This window comes from Ischnura elegans, chromosome 1 (genome assembly GCF_921293095.1).
Source record: "Ischnura elegans chromosome 1, ioIscEleg1.1, whole genome shotgun sequence".
In the NCBI taxonomy this organism is placed as follows: Eukaryota; Metazoa; Arthropoda; class Insecta; order Odonata; family Coenagrionidae; genus Ischnura; species Ischnura elegans.
The window spans coordinates 103279526-103300079 of record NC_060246.1 but is presented as its reverse complement, the minus strand read 5'-3'; the positions used below and the strand labels follow the sequence as shown (position 1 = coordinate 103300079).

Here is a 20554-nt window from a genome sequence, read left to right as displayed (position 1 = left end):
ATATATGAGGTCGGCATTCATCACCAGTCGGTCGGACACGAGGGAAATCATACACGAACGAAAGCGGGGAATGACTTGAAGAAACGAGTAGATGTAAAAGAAAAAAAATGATACAAGTAAGGGTAACACTAATGATGGAAACCAGACAAGATAGTGATAAATATGTTTTTCTGAAATATCCATTTACCATTAAATCTATTCCTATTCGTAACTAGGTAGAAACTTACAAAAACTCAATCGGTAAAGATAGACAATCATATTTTGATCAGGGAGATGGTCTTTTGAAACTGTCTAATTGAGTTTAATGCCGAGTTACGTTAAGTTCTTGTTCATGAGGACTAAGGGTAACGATTTTTTGCCTGAATGTATCGATTCCACCACGCCGAAAAATAAAATACGTTGACCAGCTCCTCCCCCACATGAAAAGACGATGCACACGGGCGATTTCGATAAGGGAGAGTGCTAGAGAGAGGGAGAGAGAGAGAGCACCGCCCAAGCCGTGACCTTATACTCCACCGTGCGCCATTGCGGGAAAAAAGTGAGCCCCGCCCAAGAGAAGGCAAAAAAGCACGCCCAACTCAATCTGTGGTCTGTTTCAACCCCAGCGCACGGAAAGAATTACGGCAGCCATTCCTCCGCTACATACGAAATTACTCCATCTCTCGCAATGCTAAAGTCCGTGGAAAAAAGGCATATTTCTATGATTTCGCGTAGACTAAAGGTTAAGATAAATGGAACACACGATTGTTGTTCTCGAATATTACCACGGCGCGCCTAGTGAGGTGCATTTGCAAGACGTCGCGACGCCTGGGAGAAACAATTCACTGGGCACAATCTCTACAAAACAAAACCTTTTCTACGAACAGGAACTCAAATGAAAGCTCTAAAGCGACCCTGAAATCGACTCCATTAATATCTTTTTTCAAGTTTTGGAGTGGCTTTGATAACACGATTGATACCATAAATTCAATCGATGGAGTTACGACATACAAATCCAACCCACGGATTAAGCCTATGAACCCTTCTCTGATAGAAGAAATTAAAAAAACAAATATTTTCGTTATTTTTTTAATTTTTTGACTGGATTGCTAAAGCTTAAGTTCGTTGTGATTCAGAATTATGCTTTGCGTAATTTGGACAAAACCATTCAACTCCCCGAGAGGTTGATCCTACGAGCGTCTTCAACTTGGACCTGAAGATTTACGGAGAATACCGGGTGAAACTGGTGTCACCACACCAGCATGCACGTGGTGGGTTCCCTAAATACGGTCAAACCTTCATTCAAGACCTGTGGAGGCCATTAATGCACAGAATTCAATTCTCCTTTGTAATTGTAAGTACCGAAGTTAAAGTGATGATTTAAAAAGGCAAAAGCCAAAAATATTCAATAAAAGAGAAACAGGAAAAGAATGGTACTGTAAGAGTAACTAACGATGTTGATTAAAGGAAAGAAATATTAAATGACAGTTTCTTGGAGTAAGAAAGTAAAACAAAACCTCTTGAAAATGAAAAAAAATGGGGCCTAACGCTATATGTTACGAAAGCGTGGATCCTAAGGAAGGAAAATTAGAGGCAAGACATGAAACACTGGCACAGGGGATGGAAAAAGTGAAATAGAAAAATTAAAAGAAAAGTGCTCAATGTGATAAATGATACGAGGAACTTGCTGAATAGCATAGAGTAAGGTAGAGATTGCGGTGTAGGTTTGCGTCAAGGATACTAAGGTCCAAGGGTACGGTAAAGACCGTGAAAAAAGGATTGGAGTCTGAGGCTAAGAAGGGATGTACGTCGGAGATAGCATGCTTGATAGTGCTGTATTAGCTGCATTGATAGTCGTCGCCGTTCCTCATAGCAAATTCCATTCGACGAAAATTATTACCATGATCGAAAATTAACACTTAATCATTATTTCTGGGACATATTATATGAAATTTAATATCCACCACATAAGTTCATTTAATAATGTTCTTGAATACATAGCCAGGCGGTAGAGAACAAAATAAGAAATCACTTTGAAGGCTTAAATGAAACATTCTTTCTGACGGAAGGGATTGATAATGATTGGGCCGCCCTCACGCAGCAACTAAGTGTGCGATGCAAACGGACAAGAATCGATATACAACCACAGGCACGATATGTGACCACTAATAACAATTTTGTAATTACTTAGTGCGGAGCTCGAAGAACTCAGGGGGTGGAAGAGAACCCTTACTGATTAACTAGGGCAGCAAGCAAAGGAATCAAATTAGCGCGTGTGATCAAGAAAAGTGAAGGAATGCTTCCTCCAAAATCACGGTGCCTTTCCGTTAACCTTTTCTGCCCTCCAAAACTTAATACAGGCCAACCCTTCTCCGGGTGCCTCAAGTCCAACAGCAGTCTCCCGCCAGCCTTCATCTGAGCCTACATTATGCAACTCCCTCCTCAATACGACGTCATCGCGGCCGGTCAGGGAGGAGGAAACAACACTCAGCCTGATCAAAACGAAGGGGTCGAGATAGGCCGAGGGAGGAAATACAAGGAATGGCCGATGGAATGGGAGGAACCACTAAAAGTGGGACGTCATACGGATCGTTCCCCCCCCCCCCCCCCCTCACTATCCCTCGCGTGCAGCCAGGCGGTGCAGTAACCAAGTCCGTGCTACATTGCACTCAGACAGAATGTAAAGCGCCAGAGAACACAATACAGTTCTATATTAAGTCTTTTGCAGTCACGTAAATGTATTTCTAAAGGTCACGGAGGAAAATAATACCAATAGTCACTTCGCAAGCGAACATCTGGGAGGGTTTCGTTGAATAAGCAGGAAAACCGCACAGGTCCCCTTTGAAACGATCAACAAGCCCCTTCGTTACGGTACGCTGAGATATGCACTACCTAACGCCAAGCATTCTTCAATCACACACAAAGAATCCTGGATATACTGCGAAGAGATATATCGCAGCAGACGCCCGTGTGAATACACTGTGGAGAGGCCTCCTGCCGCAGCAGACCTCCGTGAATAGATCAAGAATGTTTTTGGGAACAATCTGATTGCGAGTAGTCTTATCAAGGTTTTATACTATACTTGACTAAAAACAATTGAAATAAATGGTAGTTACACTTTTTTTTTACAATTAATTTAATGCGTAAGCCTTTAACGCCTTTGGGTTCACTGAGCCATGATCGAGTACATGTCACTGTTTGCCCACTCTACATCTGTTCCCCACCCCTTAGTCAAGCATGTCAAATCCTTTCCCGCCTTTTCCTCAAATGTAATGTTCTCATTTACTGTGATGTCTTGTACCAGATAATGACACTGTGAGCCGAAACGCGTCGTATGTGTTAAAATAATTTTGGAAAACTGTAGCAACAAATTATTTCAATATGTCACGCTTCCACTATATCACGCCTGAATCGGCTGTAATTATTCGTGACTAGGAACAGTCACACTCAGCAGTATAGCGGTTCCTACGACCGTCAAACCGATTTTTCCACCCATTCATCCCTAAAACTCGTAAAACATACGTAGAACTGTGGATAACGCATTCCACTGGGGGTTTTCATTGAAATTACCTTCTCCCACTCGTAGATCTCTCCATTATAGTTTCCTGAACACCCTAGCCTTGGATTTACTCAATATAATACGTACGTTCCTCAAGAAAATATGAAGTTACTTATGAAGCTTTTGCAACCCCTACATTTCTGGTAATCCTTCATTGAAGCCCACCACATCTCCTTAATCAATGTTCGGATTCATTTCCCAATGATTTTCCCGACAGCAATTCATTCCTTAGCTTAACCCCAATTAATGGAACTATTTATAAGCGTATTTTTAACAAATAAATCCTTTCAATCGAGTCAACCAATCAAAAAGAACCTTAATATAATACATTAAAAGTTGGTAAATACAAAAATGAGGACGCAGATATTCTGGTCAAACCACTGTGAGTTGTCTAGTTTTCCTGAGAATAAAACGTTCAACACATCAAACATCATCTTGGAATTATAAGGGCATCTAGAACACACCCTTCCCACCAATCATCTGCCCTTCAATTATGAAAGTTTTACCTTAAGACAGTGAACCTATACTGAGGAAATATTTCTATGCATGAGAGAAAGACGAGTCTTGTATAGGTCTGCCATATGTACCGTGAAATTATCAAGATAATAATGTATACTTCAGCCATGTAATGCGCCAAGAAATAAAGATAATACGAACGACTAGGACGAATATTCTGTAATAAAATGTTATTCTTCCAACAGCTCTGGTGTTTGAAGTTGGGCAGACTCAGATCCAAGCTGGTAGATGTCATCTATAAACTATTTCGGGGGGAGGGGCTCACAGTAAACCCCAATCTGACACGAAAGGCACAAAGAATGGATAAAGGGTAGGAGATAAAAATCTCGCGAGACGTAGGCTTAACAGGGGAGGGCAGCGGTCAAGAGGGCGAGGCGAGGAAGGGGTGAGGGGACGACGGTGGAAAGGCTCACGTGCGTCATGACGTCATTACCACCGATTTTCTTTCCCTTTTTCTCATCCAATAATGCCCCGCCACACCCCCCGCCCGTCACCGATTCAAATCTTTTAATGCGCAATCACGGAAATTCCATCACTAGGGCTGATGATGAAGTTTGTGCCCACGAGCCTCGGTTCGATAAGCGGGGCGCGACCGGGGCAAATTACATTAACAAACCACGCAAATTATATCGTGCCGCTGGATCGAACGACGCGCTCCCTCCTTTCTTAATCAATCTTTCACTTATCGCGGCCCCCACGCCGGCTGAAACTATTTCATCGCCCTTTACTCAATATTGTGTCGTCGGAAAATTCCAGCGTTCCTCTTCGCAATGAATTATAAAATAAAAGAGAGGTCGCAAGAAGAGAATAATTAAAACTAAATCAAATAAGAGCCCACTTACTGAAAATCGGAGGGTTTTTAAGTAATGGCTTTCGACAAATGCATTTCTATTTCCACAAAAAAACTCACGTGGAAAGCGATGTTTTGCGAGGAACAATATTGAAGACTTTGGAATGACAGATGAAAACTAAAATTTCACGGCTTAAATAAAAAATGCACGATAAAATTCACATGAACAGGGTATACACGAACTAAATACTTATGTTAACACTTAATGGGCAATACTACCAAAAGACAAAATACCGAGAGGTGGGCAGACGTTATAAGTAGGTTAACTTCTATAATACGGGTGGAATAGAGGTCTAGGAAAGCGTATGTATGAGGAGAAGGAAGTGGCGCTAGTAGGAAATAAAACAAGAACATCTGGGAACAGGAAAAATAAAATTATCGAGACAATGAAGATACATCTACATAACTAGAAAATACTTAAAGCAATATGCATCCATAGCAACAACACGAAATCATGCATTGTCATTACTTCTCTTGCCTTTTCTTGAGCAAGAGCATTCGTATGGGTGTAATATATAAGAATCGAAAAGCTGAACCTTTGAGCGAAACCACTAGTAGCATAAATAACCAAACCTCCCACAGCCACTAAGGACATACAGATTGAAGGAAAACATCCAAACTATAGCTATTCTCCGTGATGGTAGGACGTTCATAAGATTGAAAAAATAGAATACCATCTCACCATGGCTCTCTTAAAATACGAAAACAGTAGCATCATAACCTTACGCGACCTACTTACTATTACTTACACCACTACATTTTAAGACACACACCTTGATATTGTAATAGCAATGAAGGGACTGATGACAAACGCCTCTCATGAGCGAGTAAACGTTTCAATAAAAGGCAATGGACTCGATGACACCATATACGAAAGACCAGGGCAATCTTCTTGAGGACCTACACAAACATGCCGTTATCGGTTTTTGGGATGGAGAATTTCTTAGCCAAATGGAAGCATAAAGAAAGAAGGTACAGTAGGGAGTAGGGAGGCAGGCTGAAAGCAAAACATATTCCTTCGAGTAAATGCAGTTGGAAGAACTCTTTCGGAAACATGATGTGGGGGTAAGCATAGCCACAAACACGATAATACGGTAGGTACTGTTATTCTTTTTGATAAGTGAAGTCCGAAAATTACTTAGTTAATAATAGTTACGGCAAATGTATAATGGTTAATAATAAATATAAATATATATATAATAAATCTCAGCAAAAAAATTATCGTGAGTATATATGCTTGAGGGGTAAGATTTGTTTTCTACTGTCTACATTACTGTAAAAAACATAAACGATACCTTTTTTGTTGAGATTTAGCTCTTCAATGTGATTATATGAGCCTAATAGAACTAATTATTATAAAAGAATAATGAAGGTATTCAAGGAGAAGATTTTCCTATTGATGCGATTATGTACCACAACAGACAGTAACCACTCAGAGATCAAAGTATAACATAGATCGCTATGATAGTGATGCTCAATCATGTCAACGAATTGAGATAAAACTGTAAAAGGACATGTAAAACAGAAAAACGTGTTGGACACAAAAAAAATAGACGGGGAAATGAATTTTCGACGCATCTTCAAGGACTTGCAAGTTAATTTATCGGAATAACGGCACACGTGTATTCCCAACTTGTCACATTTTTGATGATTTTCGCGAAAACCCGATAACTGTATTTTTTTCCGTAGTACTACCGCTCCCATGCTATAAATTAATTTTGACATAGCCAGTAGAAAAACACACCTACCTATTTCAACAGCACTGCCGATACCTGACACTGGAATCGTAAAAATCAATCCAAATATCGACGGTGGCGACTACACAACGGCTGGACTGGAAAGGCGGTAGACAGGAGGGGCGTAAAGTAAAGCTGCAAACGAAAGTTAACCGCGGCCCAGTAGGACGTGAAAGACTGGATAGCGGACGATGCTGAGGAGATGAGGGCGAGGAAGAAGAAGAGGAGTGGGCGGAAGAGGGAAGCAGGCATGATTGGAAATGAGTGCCGGGCTGCAGCTAGAGGAGGGAGGAGGCGAAGTGCTTACGAGGGCGAAGACGAGCAGGGCACGTAGGCCGGGGCCGACTTCCTGGGGAGGCAGACTGCGGGGGAGGAGGCCGGCCGGGATTGATCATTTGATTAAAGCGGTAATTGGCGGGGCACAAGGCCACACGACGATCCTCGGCTCTTTGATGGGAAAGTGGACGCTGGGGCGGAAGAGCGAGGGGGCATAAAGTTGATCGGGATTCGTCGGTGGTATTTTAAGCAACGGGCCAAGGGACAGACCCGCAGTTAGTGTCGACGCCGGCACTTTGGGCTGAAAGCAACTTTGGGAGCCAATTAACCTACCCTCACCACCCACGGTCACCAAAGTACGAAACCGGGAGGGTGAAAGTTGAGTTTAATCTAGCTCAACCTTTTCGATACAATTTGTCCAGAAATAAAGTCTCTCGTATGAGGCCATTCATTTCCATCCAATTATTAAAGTACCCATCGGATGAATCCAGAGGAGTCCCATTAATGAAAGCAAACCAGTATTCAGCACTTTGAAATAAGAATAAAACGGCATCAGTTCCTATGAAATTACCTCGTGCTAAATGAGGAACTACAAGACTTAACGCTACTTGCGGCACAGGTTTCATTAAAGAATATGGAATGAAGGCAAAGGGCCGAGGTAGCAGGAAAAAATTATGCAATAAGTTAAATTCAAACTACAATTCAAAGCGCTATTGCTAATACTGGGAGAATAGTAACCATTATCGATTGCAATGATATGTACTATGAGTTATTAAATAGTAGAACTTACCAGCTGAGATCGTTTCCAGCTACGGAAATTTTCCGCAAAGAAAAATACGGAAACATTTTTTCAAATACATTGTACAATAGATGAATATCTTCCTTGAGCAACATTATTTACATTTCCTTTACGACTGAATACCTTCATTTGATCATTTCAAGCATCAAAAAACAAGAATGAATGGCGAAGATGGTGCAAACGAGAGGGTCGATCATGAACTAAACTGGAAATAGAGAAATTTCCGATTTACATGGAGGGAGGAGCGATCCATGGGAGAAAAGGGTTAACCGATAAATCGAAAGAGGGAGCTATAAATAGCCGGGCTGGCCAAGAAATAGGCTTGGATAGACGGCGGTCGAGCGTCACTGCAGCAGAATACTCAGCAACCAGTAGAAGGAACGGGGAACAATTTTTTGCAGCACTCGCTTTGCAAGGGAAGTATCCATTTTTATAGTTTCCCATCCACTAGAATTAAGGAGTGCAATGGCCGGGCAGCGAGAGCGAAAAATAAAATATAGAATCCCAAGGGATCGGGAAAATATAGGAGCACTCTTCCCTTTTTTTCCGAGGGAATATCCAGGGAAACGTATTTTCAACGTAAACCTCCCAAAATTAGTTTGCCGCTTGGTCGGTCCCATTCGTCACAAATAAGCTCAAAATCCGGAAAATAAATATAATCGCCCTGCGGAGGAGCTGTAGCGGGATTGGATGAGGAATATAAAACGCCACTGGAGCGTCTATAGGGCAGGATAAAAATATACCCACATGATTAACGCATCACATAAGTTGCAAGGCCAAATATTTTGCAAGGAACACGCTGGAGCTCTATCATATTATCGAAAGATTTAAAGATTTATTGATAACGATCATTCACACGAATAATTGCATCAATGCCAATGAAAAATAGAAAAATAATAGTCAGACTCTTTTGATTGAAATAAAGGATTGTCATACAGTTATACACACAATTGAAATTTTTTAATCTATTATAGAAAACATCTATCGGTCCTGCATTTGAAGAAATATGAGCGTCACCACCGGTTCTTCACTAGAGTAAATTTATCAACTGTGATTACACAGGATATTAAGACATGCTACATTACAACTGTGGACAAACGTAAGGTACTTACTACATGCTGCAGCGGTAAGATCCGTAGGTTATTAACCTGAAAAATATAAAAATGTATCAAATATGGGTGCAAATAATGTGATAGTAGGAACAGAGGTGTTATTAATTTCACATTACCGGGAGAAAAAAATCAATGTTATCTGGAGAAAAAAATCTATGATCTTCCATGAAGAAGTATTAATCTACGGACAAAACTAGGGCACACATCAACACGTTACTATATATGAAGTTATAATGAAATCATACGAATTTGTGGAATCTGAAGGACTGAAAACTATTACCATAATTTAGAAGGAATTTAGTTACAAAATATTATCGAGCGATTAGATAGAAAACATAGAAGTAAATTACCTACGCTTTGGAAATATTGAATTGAAGCTTCGATTTGATTAACCTTCACCAATTCAAAATGGAAAGGAATATGATAAATAAATTCTGCGAACAGGCCACGCTCTGGCACCAAACAAATTTCTGAATTAATCTGCCGAAATGATTTCTACTGAGTTTGAAGGAAAGAAATATATTAAATAATTTGATAAATTGACTTTGTACATTTGGGAAAATCGATTTTTAATTTCGATTTTTATAATAATTAATCTAGTTCTCAGATGCCAAATAGACACAGTGCACCAGGAACAGTAATCACGAAAGTTATCATCGGAGGCAAGAGCCAAAAATATCATGTTGTTCACGTACGCGCGCTTTGCAGTGTGTTATCGGCAAACATATTTAACACAATGTATTAACATATATGTTGATCATTAGCTAATTAGGATACACTTAAAACTGTCACCTTATTCTAAATCTATGACACAATAGGCAAATAGACAAACCATTTAGAGTTTTTTTCTGCTGACGGTCGAAAAGCCAATCCTTCATAAATATTACAGCTATCATATGAAACTTTTTCCACAGCTGAAGAAGAGCTCTTTCATTACATACTGACTTTTGAAAAGGGCATGAAGGTAGTTTCTCGGTGTTAAATCATCCACATTCAGGGCAAGTTATAGGGATTACTAACGCCAGCTCCCCTAAAAACTCATGTTTTTTCGAGTAATCAGAATCAAATTAACAATATTTAAATGACCCACGATGAGGCAATGTCGATCACTTTAATACTGCTCTAACCCAGATGGAAACTAGAGACTACATATCTACCATGCCATAATATCAACAAGGTAACATTAAAAAAAAAGAGAAAACATCGGATTAGTTTTATGAGAGAACGCGTGAGATACAATTGTTATCTAAAGCAATACCGGAAAATTTTCCACATCAGAAAACCTTATTCCTAACAGCACAAAAGAGGCCTGGATCACAAGTGCTTCCCGAATTCTCATGATCTTATTTCCTCTAATTATTTTTCATGCGGAAAAATTTACGAAAAAAAACCTTTAGATAATGAGATCGAGGAACAGGAAATTGCAGGGTGCATTCAGCTTTCTTAAGAGCGGGTCTCTGAATGGGGTGCTGGAAGTATAACTTCTTAGAGAGGTCAGAAAAGGTTAAGGCCGCCTTGGTAGCAACTGGAAGGAGAGAGTGAATTTTTTCCTCTCAAGACAGTAACATTGATGCCGTAAATCGCCATTGAAACAGATCCGAAGAAAGCGGAGGCGCCCGCCAAGCGTGCATGAGAAATAAATAAATTAAGCCATCATCTCCCTCTCGGAGAGCGCGAACTCTCTAATGGAGAAAATTCGCAGAATTAAAAGATAAAAAAGGGACACAGACACTCCGAAATGAGAAGTAGGGTACATAGGTAGGTAGAATAAAACTCGACCGTCATCTATTAAATTTACGTCCACTCTACGGAAAAATCCTAAAGATTGGATTTTGTGCTTGGATGAGGATGGTCTTTTTAAAATATCTAGAACCATGTAATGAGTTTTACTCCAATTTTTATTAAATTTTGGGTCTCAATAATGAAGAATTGGTAGATAAAATAATAAGGGATCGATTCCACAATGTGATTAAGCAATTAATTAATAATACCATCACCATAACAATTGCTGTAACATCACAGTAACCTATTGTTGAAGATAGCCTTATGTTGGAGCCAGCCTTCGCACCCAAAGTCTTTCTCTCTTCAACAGCACATACTCTCCTCAATTCGGCATACAGCCTTTCCTCATAACATCCACTACCGCCGCCCCCTGGTTCTCTACTTGCACAAAATCTATCCTCCATCACATTCCTCGGCATTTCTTAGCTTTTCATAAGGCATACTGTTCACCCACGTATTTCACCTTCTCTACATTTCATCTCCCAATTTCCTTCTCGCGCACATCAAGTCTCGAACTTCCTCGTTCCTTCTCCTCTCCGTCGATCTTAGCTCCCTCTTTCCCCTCAAGCCGCATCACACAAAATATTTAGCCAATTTAACGACCATACGTCCTCTACAATCACGGACTGCTGCCTTCTCGGGTTAAGTTTCGTGCTTTGAAAGCATTATTGGGTAACACTGCAGAGATCAACGCTTTCAGATTTGCATAAATTAAAACACAGTCAGCAAGAAAAATAGCATGCTACTGAAACTCATCGCATTAATTCAAAGTAGACTCATTTGGGCAAATCTCTATCTCAATAATTTCCGAAGACTATTTCAATAGTAGGTGGAGCCACCTTCTCCTCGCGATAATCTGAGTGCCTTCGTCTTCACCGAGCTGAGCGAAGATAAACTTCACAAATTTGATTGAAAGTTAGAGCGGATGGAAAGAACAACTTGACGGGGATATATCTGGGAAAGATAAGGCTTGAGAGGCGACAAGATGCTGCGAGAAGTGTGAAGCCAAAGTAAGCGGAGGAGAAAATTGGCGATCACACGTGCGAACATAACGGAGAGACGTAGGCGAGAAGATGAGGAAATAGAAAAAAATGAGGAAGTGAATCACGAGGCAAACATTACGCTTGAAGATCTATCACGCATAACTATATATAGTAACCACACGCGCGATAAGAGAATTCGGGGAAGGAGTGCATTTTAAGTGCCCCTCCGGGAAAGAAATAGGACTCAAGGGAAGAAAATGTTTGGGAAGAAGTGAGAAAGATAGAAACATAGAGTTTAGGGGCTTATCTGTCGATCTCTGGTAATGGCCCCGGATGCGATATTTACATTCTTCGCTTCGAGAGACGGTAGTGATGGCGGCAGGGCCCCACGATTGCTGAATGTTCTGGTCGCGCTCTCTCTCAGCAGAAAAATGTTTTCGATCGAAAGTATGTTACATGGCAGGGCATTAAACCGAACCCGAGTTTATTGATTTTGCAAAAATATTACACAGAAGGTAAAAAATATACGTTCGCGAATAAAATAAACACTTGCATTTCACTCTACCCCCTTGAGGACTGATTAAACAAATAGAAGATGTTTTTATGCCTACACACTGTAAATATTTAGAAGATATTTTAAGGTTCCAGAAAGGAGAAAAAGCATTACAGCGCTGGGGGACTTGAATTAATTTACCACATATATTTTAACATTTACAAAATTCAAAGCACTGCATTGAAAAAGTAACTTTGTACGCAGCCACGCGCACAGGTGCAACGTTAAATACATTAATGATGAAAAAAGGCGAAGCCAAATGATTTTTATATTGAATTTCATCCTCGGCGTAAATTAAATTTACGTAATGTTAGCTAAGATCAAAAACTAGTCCTAGCTTGAGTACTATCTTTGAAATGAGGAAAAATCCATTCAGACAGGGGTATAATGGTTGGATTTACAATTCAGAAAGTGCTATGATATGGAAATAAAAATAAGGAAATTTTTGGTGTGGCAATGATATTTTTAATAATATCAGATCAAAAGTTTTTACCCAAGCATTAAGAGATAAAATAATGTTAAGTGTGCAGCATAAAATATTGGTAGATCAGAATAAGTATAGCGGAGAAAAATTCATTTACTTCTAAATGAAATTAATTCCTTTTCGCTAAGCATAGAAGAGACACTTACCGAGACAATGAAACAGCTAAAAGCATCTCCAAATCTGATAGAAGATAACAGAGTGAGAGTAACGAGTTTCTTTGTACTTCGTAAATGGAATTAGGTATTTCGTAAAAGCTTTCTTCTACTTCTTTTAAAAACTCTTCAAAAATACCTGCTCTCAATCTTTTGATTAAAAATCATAGAATAATAACTTAATATCAATAAGCACTACAATTACCTCCATATTAAAAACTACTAATATTAAAATACTAAAAACTTGAATTTGATTACAAAAGGAAAAATTAACCGTACCCATCTGATCATTGCAAATTTAATAATAAGCTACATAAAAGAGGAAAATGATAGAAAGATCGAATTGGGAATTAAATCATTCACAGTTCCCCTCAACTAGTAATTTCACTATGGATTATAATGCATGAAACCAGTCGAGCAAAAAATTAGTAGAGGATTATCGTAAATTACTTAATTCACATAGGTATCATGGAATTCAACCAACCATCAGCCACATCAGTTTTATCGATAAAATCCACTTACAGATAGAATTTAAATCACATTTGCGAATTTTTTCATACACAATTCGCAACGCTAGAATCTCAGGAGCATTCCGATAACCCATAGCTAAAAAGTACCCATCACAATGCCGTCGAAAATTTTAATTCCTTCCAGCCACTTTCAAGAGATACGAAAACATGATCCAACACGAAAGGACCAAGTGCAATAGAGTGGACATTAAACTCAACTTCGATTCCCACCGTCGGAGAAGTTGACTTGAAAATTAACGGAGCAATTTAATGCCTTGGAGGCGAAATGAGGAAAAAAAGAGGCCAGCAATAGGAGGTAAGGAGAAGACAAAGGAGGGTGTGCTTCGGAGACGGGCCTTAAATAGAGCTAACAGGAAGCGTAATTAGGGGCCTCGGGAGAAGAAAGCTGATACGAGAAAAGGGCCACTTAGAAATAAGCAGGTAGCAGAAGCTGGTAATTGACGGGGACTGTCCTTTACTAGTCCCCCAGCAGGCTTCGTAAAGGAAAGGTATAATGGTTAAGGTATCAGATTTGAGGCTAAAACGCCAAACAAGATCTACCAAACAAGGAAAGGAAATTGGGACGAATATTACAGAGCAAGCAATGCTGGGAGTAGGTGGTGTTGATTCAAGATTCAGAAATATACTGTGCTGAAGATACAGTAGTAAGGCATAAAAGGTATTACATGCGCAGAATACAATTCAGGAACAAGTGAGAACTTTTCCTTGATTTTGATGCGTAAATTTACTTCACTTTACTCCCTGGCTGGAAGTATAACTTTATTCATTGAAGAACCATAGAAAGGATTGATCAGGAAAGCAACTCAGATGCAGAGCACAAGACAAATAGGAAGAATATTAGCGTTAAGAATAACATTTCACGAAAGCGAAGCTATTTTTTATAAGAGCTATGCATCCACCTTTATACTAGCACGGAAACTTTTGTTTGCATCACGTAAAAAGTCAAATACGACAATCAATTTAACCGTTCCTGTATCCAGATAGTACATTTAAAATGGGTACACTACACTTTACTATAAACATGTTTCACCTATTGAGCTGAATAAATTAACCAATAACTAAGATGCTAAAATTATTGATAACGCTTTTGAGATATATGTAGTTCTGTACATATCAAAAACCTTGTGGTATAGATAATTGCTGCTGAGATGACATGCATAATATATGCACTCACAAATAATAATAGCTGTACGTTACATTAAAGGGGATACTGCGCAGCAAAAGGGCGACAGAAGCCTACGGCGCGATGTTGCGATAGCGTGAACAGCTATTCTCCCATGATGGGTTTCCCACGCATTTGACCTTTAGTTACAGAAGACGTGAAGTGCACCACCGGCAGTCTAATCCTCCCTTCAGATAAGAAGGATACAGCCGTAGGCTACGACTGGTAGACAAGGATGAAGATGCGGTTAAGCTGATAACGTCGGAGATATCTTTATGAAATGAAAAAAGACTATGTGGGAAAAGGCGTTACTTTGGGTGGAGGCGAGCATTAGCGATAGCAGATTTCCTTTCCTTAGAGAAAAGCAGTTAATTCTAGGGCGAATGAAAAAATAAAGAGGAACAGAAGGGCAGAGGAGGGTGCGTAAGAGATTTTGAAAAGTTCAGATTTGCCTCCTGCAGGTGGGTCAAGATGAAACAACAATGCAATCCAAGTGAGCGAACTAATCTTCCATTTAAACATAAATAAAAGAGCATTAATACGTTGATGTTAATTTCTTCTAATATTATTTATTTTTCATTTAAAAATTTAGTGGAATGTATTTGATTCCGAAAAGTTGGTACCGGACAAATTCTCCATTATTTAAATGACCTATCTTTGATATTTTAGCAGTTGGTTGGCTAACGAGAGGTCGAGAAGAAGATTACATTATCATGCGATTATAAATGCATAACTTTTTTAAGTACGAAAAATATACCAGTAAAAAATAGTGGTCATCCAAAGGAAACGAGTGAAAATCCACTACAAATTCAATTCTATATAGTATATATGAGGTGGTTGTAAAAACCTGAACAAAAAAATAGTATATCAGAGTTTGTTCTGCATATTTAGGGTGTAATAAAAAAACTCGTTGACCAATACGACGACTGGATACCACGCAAAGGATGAACTAATTTGATTTATAGTGAGTGCAAACGAAGATGAATGCTGTGCAACGTTTACAGATTGGCAAGACTGAAAGAAGGCTGAAAGACAAATTAAAGGAACAATAGAAATGCTGCTTCGACGAAGAAAAAGGCTGAGTAGACTGGGAAAGAAGGGTTGAAAACGAGAGGGCGAGGCCGAATTAGGGGAGAAAAAACCAAAGGTGTGGAAGGTGCAGGGAAGGTAAAAGTAATCACTGTCTACATACGAGTCTAAGGCGTGGGAAGGTGAGTATTAAAGGCCGGAGAATGGGATGGAAAAGTGGAATTAGAATCCTGGAGGGGATGGTCGCCAGGGTGTGGGGTGGTGAGGTTTAGGCGTGGGAGTTAGCCCCCCATCAAACCCTACCTCGACCACCCTCAGCCCTTCCACCTCTTAACCAGGCGCCCCTGAACCTGAGCAGGGGTTGGCAAGGATGTCTTCGTTCCCTGGCGACGTTAATTAAACCCATCGCAGGAGCACACAGCATTTCCTCCTCCGCTCCCAGGGACATTTCCCATTTTCCCACCGCCTCCACCCCCGCCAGCCTCCCGGCCGCCGCAGCTATTCCCCAGCCGGCGTGACGATTGCACGGCCTTTCGATGCACGCTCGCCACCATCACGTACCAATTTCGAGCGCCAACATTCCATCCTCCGGAGAGGGCGCGACGGGATGGGTAAACTGTTGATACACTTCCTGGTGGGACCGGTGTAACGACGGGCAACATGCATTTACTCACACTGCCAACATTATGCATGCTCAGATGAAAAGGAGATAGACTTGGCACTCACTAGGCCACACCTCGAATACGCGAAAAGCTCACGTCCAGCGAAGACGAGTTTCATCCGCGAACGAAATGTAATACGGAAGCTGCGCGATTCACCAAGAACTGCCACGAGATTTGAAAAAATTACTCAGCTTCTACAGGAATTAGGATCAGCTTGATGATCAGAGGCAACGAGCTAGACTTAACATTGATGATTTCAGGCTTAACCGTGTGAAAACTTTCCATTATGGAAAATAAAAGAATAAACTTTGCAGGGTTCACTAATATAATTGAAAAAGCACGACCCGGGCTTCACATCATAGAGACCTGACGATGTAATTATGTTATGAAACCGAGAACAGACATCTTTCATATCCACACGGACGATATCATCGAAGAGACGCAATATATTCCAGGCGCGACACAAAAGATTAAGCAAGAGATTTATATTGCCGAACGAAAATGTACATGAGTTCAGTTTTTTGCAAAATAAGTTAGGAGTGAAATAAATGCTAGATCGAATCTATGTATCACACATCGAGCACCTAATATTTTTGTATTCCAGGACAGGTTCATCTACATCTACATAATACCCTGCGAGCCACCTCTAGGGTGTGTGGCAGGGGGTGACCAATCACCAACATGCAGCATGCAAGAGGACCGCCACATGCACACCGCACATCAATGATTTTATAAATCATGGCTATTAGGGTAGGACGGATTTCTGAATCGAACGGATTTGAGTTCCTATTCGATTCAAGTCTTCGAACGCTATCACGCTCCTAAACGGAAATCCACAACCATGGAACGGGACTGGCCTCTTAAAGTGCTTGTGAAACATTCTCAAGCCATGCCTGATGCTCATTGTTAGTAAAGATTGAGCTCGACAATAAAGTTTCCCAATTAAGGCGATTGCCCAAAAATAGTGACAAAACGATCGACAATATCCCATGATGGACTGGCGGCTGGAACGGTATGATCACGATAGTAAAGAAGAAGTCGCAAAGGCACAAGTTCAACGTTATATCATAAAATTAACAGTAATTTATCCAGTTAATGAGTTTACAGAATTGTGAGAAGAATATATTTTAGATTAAAGGAAGAATATTCCTTAAATCTACAGTTTCAGACGTTACTCTCCATGGCATACATCATAAAACCACTGATAAAATGAAGCTAATGATTTCTGGTTAGTTGCGGACATTAAACATCCGATTAAAACTGACTCACTTTAAATAATGCAATCAACATGATAGGAAGAAGATTATATAAAAGGAAAAAACAGAACAGAGTAGATCTGCGTACTATACTAGCAATGATTCATGAAACGAATACCTATATCGGTCAATCGCCATAATCATTTTTTCCTGGTAAAATTACAGATTAGAGGAGAGGCTCACAACCAGCGCGTGTCCCTCACTCAAAGAATGATCCATACCTACTTCAATATTCCGTTCACAGATTCCACGGTTTCAATCAAAGTTTCCCTCAACCGAGGAAAAACGCTCCAATAAATATGGGAAAAAGTGAGATTTAATCGATCTGAAAACAGCATAAATGTTTCCATCAAAAACCCTTTGTCACAACGTGTATTAACACCGAAAAAAATATAGAAACAGTCACCTGGATTCTGTAAGTGATAATAACTCAATTAAATCGCAAATGGCCTCATCGATACACGAGATGGTGTAACAGGTCAGCGCTCCTTTAAAAGGTAGGATAACTTCATACATTTTAGGATAAAAACCCAAAGTGAATCCAATGCACAATAATGATGCTTCTTATAATTCAAATAAATTATGCCTAACAAGATAAATTGACAACACAGGTACTGAAATAAAACTTATTAATAAACCTTAAACTGAAAAAAGGTTACGGAAAATGAACTAAATTAAATAATGAATAAAAATGCCAATCACTGACCAGTTACAATTTGTATTCTACTATTCAAAGGAAACTCCTTGACGCATATTTATGAGTACAGTTCGGAAGTATTTTTAATTTTTTCTTAAGCATGAGAGACTAAGAAGGTGGAAGAACAGACGGAAGAGACATGCAAAATAATTTTGTGGAGCCCACACAACCACTAGTTGTAAATTATATTCTTTGGGTACCATGTATTAGTATCGATCAAAGTTGTATTATGATTTACTAACTTTTTAGCTTGAATTTAGGGCAGTATTGAATATTTCATGAAAATATGTCGAAGGAATTTATTTTCCACAGAATATTTTTGCAAGAAGGAATGAGGGAAGGCGGGTGTAAAGCTGATGGTAAAATTCATCAAGCTCTGTATTATCAACATAGTTCTGATATCAGTAAAAGATTGTTACAATCAAAATAAAAAATAAAAAAGTAGAATGCAATATAGAACGTGAAGGGCATTTACTCTTCAGCTCATTATGACAAAGGAACGATCCAGCAGATACTGCAGGGTTTTGTAAATATTTATTTTCATCTCCCCGAAAACAGCTTGTTATAGAATGCATTAGCTTACAGAAAGCTTTTACATCATGGAATATTAACAACCAAAAACGATGAACAATCATGAACACCAGTACCTTGGATAGGGGCAATAAACTCAGTCGGGGGACTTGAACACGCGACCTTTGGTTGGGCAGGCAAGGACTTTACCCTGTAGCCGCAAATCTTAGTTATTTACGTGAAATATACTGGCAATATAATAAAATTTATGGTAGAAAATATAACAAAGCAGTTGGGAAGACTGAGCCATTACTATTCAGCGCACTCTGTATTTTTTATGAAAGGAACATTTCAAAGGGGAAATCACACATGGAATTTCATTTTAACGACAAAAAAAAATCGAAAAAACAATAGCCTAGCAACTAGCATAACATTTTTAACGAATTTTCAACCACATTTATCAATTTATCATGGATAGAAACACGAATATGATATGATATTCAGTTCTTCTCTTATAGCTTTTCTCATGACAATTTTCGTGTTCGACCGGTGTAGATGGAGTAGGGACTCGAACTATCTCTACAGCGGAAATTCATCAAAATGGATTAAATTTAGAATGCAAATAATTTTTGACAAATCGAGTTATTTTATGGGCATACCTATAAAATTTTGTGTGACCTATATTACTATACTCGCCCAGTTTTACGATCACTGACGCATTTACCACCTTACCTGAGCTGTAACCTATGGTGGTTCGCGGAATAAAATTTAGGCGTAAGCACTCCATCAGAATGCGGTAAACGTGCACAGGGAGCGATTCCTATAATAAAAAAAAGTACGAGCACGACTGCAGAGATGTATAGGGGCGACCCAGAGCAAAGGGATATTTTATCTTTCATGGATTTCAACCCATGCAGACAAGTACAGCGACATCAAAATGGAGCACGGAGCAAGCGAACGGATATGGAGCGAAACTGCTCCATCTCGATTGACAAATCCCACGGCTAAGACGTCGCTCTCTCAACCTACGGGATCCACTCCCGAAAGTGGCTCTCGAACGGCAGACGCCGAAAAATAAAAAGAAAACGCGGGGCGGAATGGCACCGCATTACCGGAGCGCTCCGGCGAGTTAACCTCAAGGACGGAGAGCGGAATAAAGCGAGCGGAATGAGAGAAAATGTTAATGCAGGCTGAGCAGCGACGTTCCCCATTTCGGGGGCGCCCCACGACCCCAATGGGCTCAGCCGTTGCGAGAGCACGCGAGAGACTACCAATCCCCGAAGGCTCGCGGATACCAACGAACTCGCGTCTACTAATTAGCCTCGAGTCGGCAAGCTTTAATTCCATTCTGAAAATGATGATGGTCGGAACAGGATGGAAATTACCAGACGAAAACAAAGCCGGAGATGGTATCGCGATAGGAAGCAAGAGCATTTGTAGGGAAGAACGGTAAGAGATAATAAAAAATACATACTTTTTCAGGATCATATTTTCCTTGACCATAACTTGGCTTAAATATCGAATCATTGATAAATTGATCACTGAATGTAGTAAACTCTCAATTATTTCACGAGAGAGTCTTTCAATCTTTAAAAGTAAAAATTTCGTTTATTAAAATTATGAGGAATTAATAACATCGTAAGAATGAGTTCACACAGCCGTGACACAACTGTTCGGCAGTTCTGAAATATTAAAAAAATACAAAGCTTCAAAGCCCGGATGATGCCAATAATTTAGGTTAACGATGAAAAATTAGTCTAAATTGCCAACAAATTGAACTATAGGCATAGTAAAATTATTGCTTGAATGATAATAAATTTTAATGACTCTCAGTCCATTTTACAGAAGTTCGTACATAATATACCTCTGGAAAGAAAGAAAAAAATCTATGCACCAAAACTCAGCAATGGTGGCACAAAAGAATTCA

The 20554-nt window shown here is 39.7% G+C and overlaps 1 protein-coding gene across 2 annotated transcripts in view; it reads right to left on the bottom strand.

The window, feature by feature from the left end:
- LOC124167367 (neuronal calcium sensor 2) overlaps positions 1 to 20554 on the bottom strand; it is a 685552-nt gene that overhangs the window by 212414 nt on the left and 452584 nt on the right. Inside the window, exon 8 of one of the 2 annotated variants that reach the window (XM_046545408.1) lies at positions 8828 to 8863. The gene's annotated coding sequence lies outside the window, so the exon portion shown is untranslated. Of the gene's footprint in view, positions 1 to 8827; positions 8864 to 20554 lie in introns of those variants that run through there. The other variant, XM_046545400.1, reaches the window with a different exon arrangement.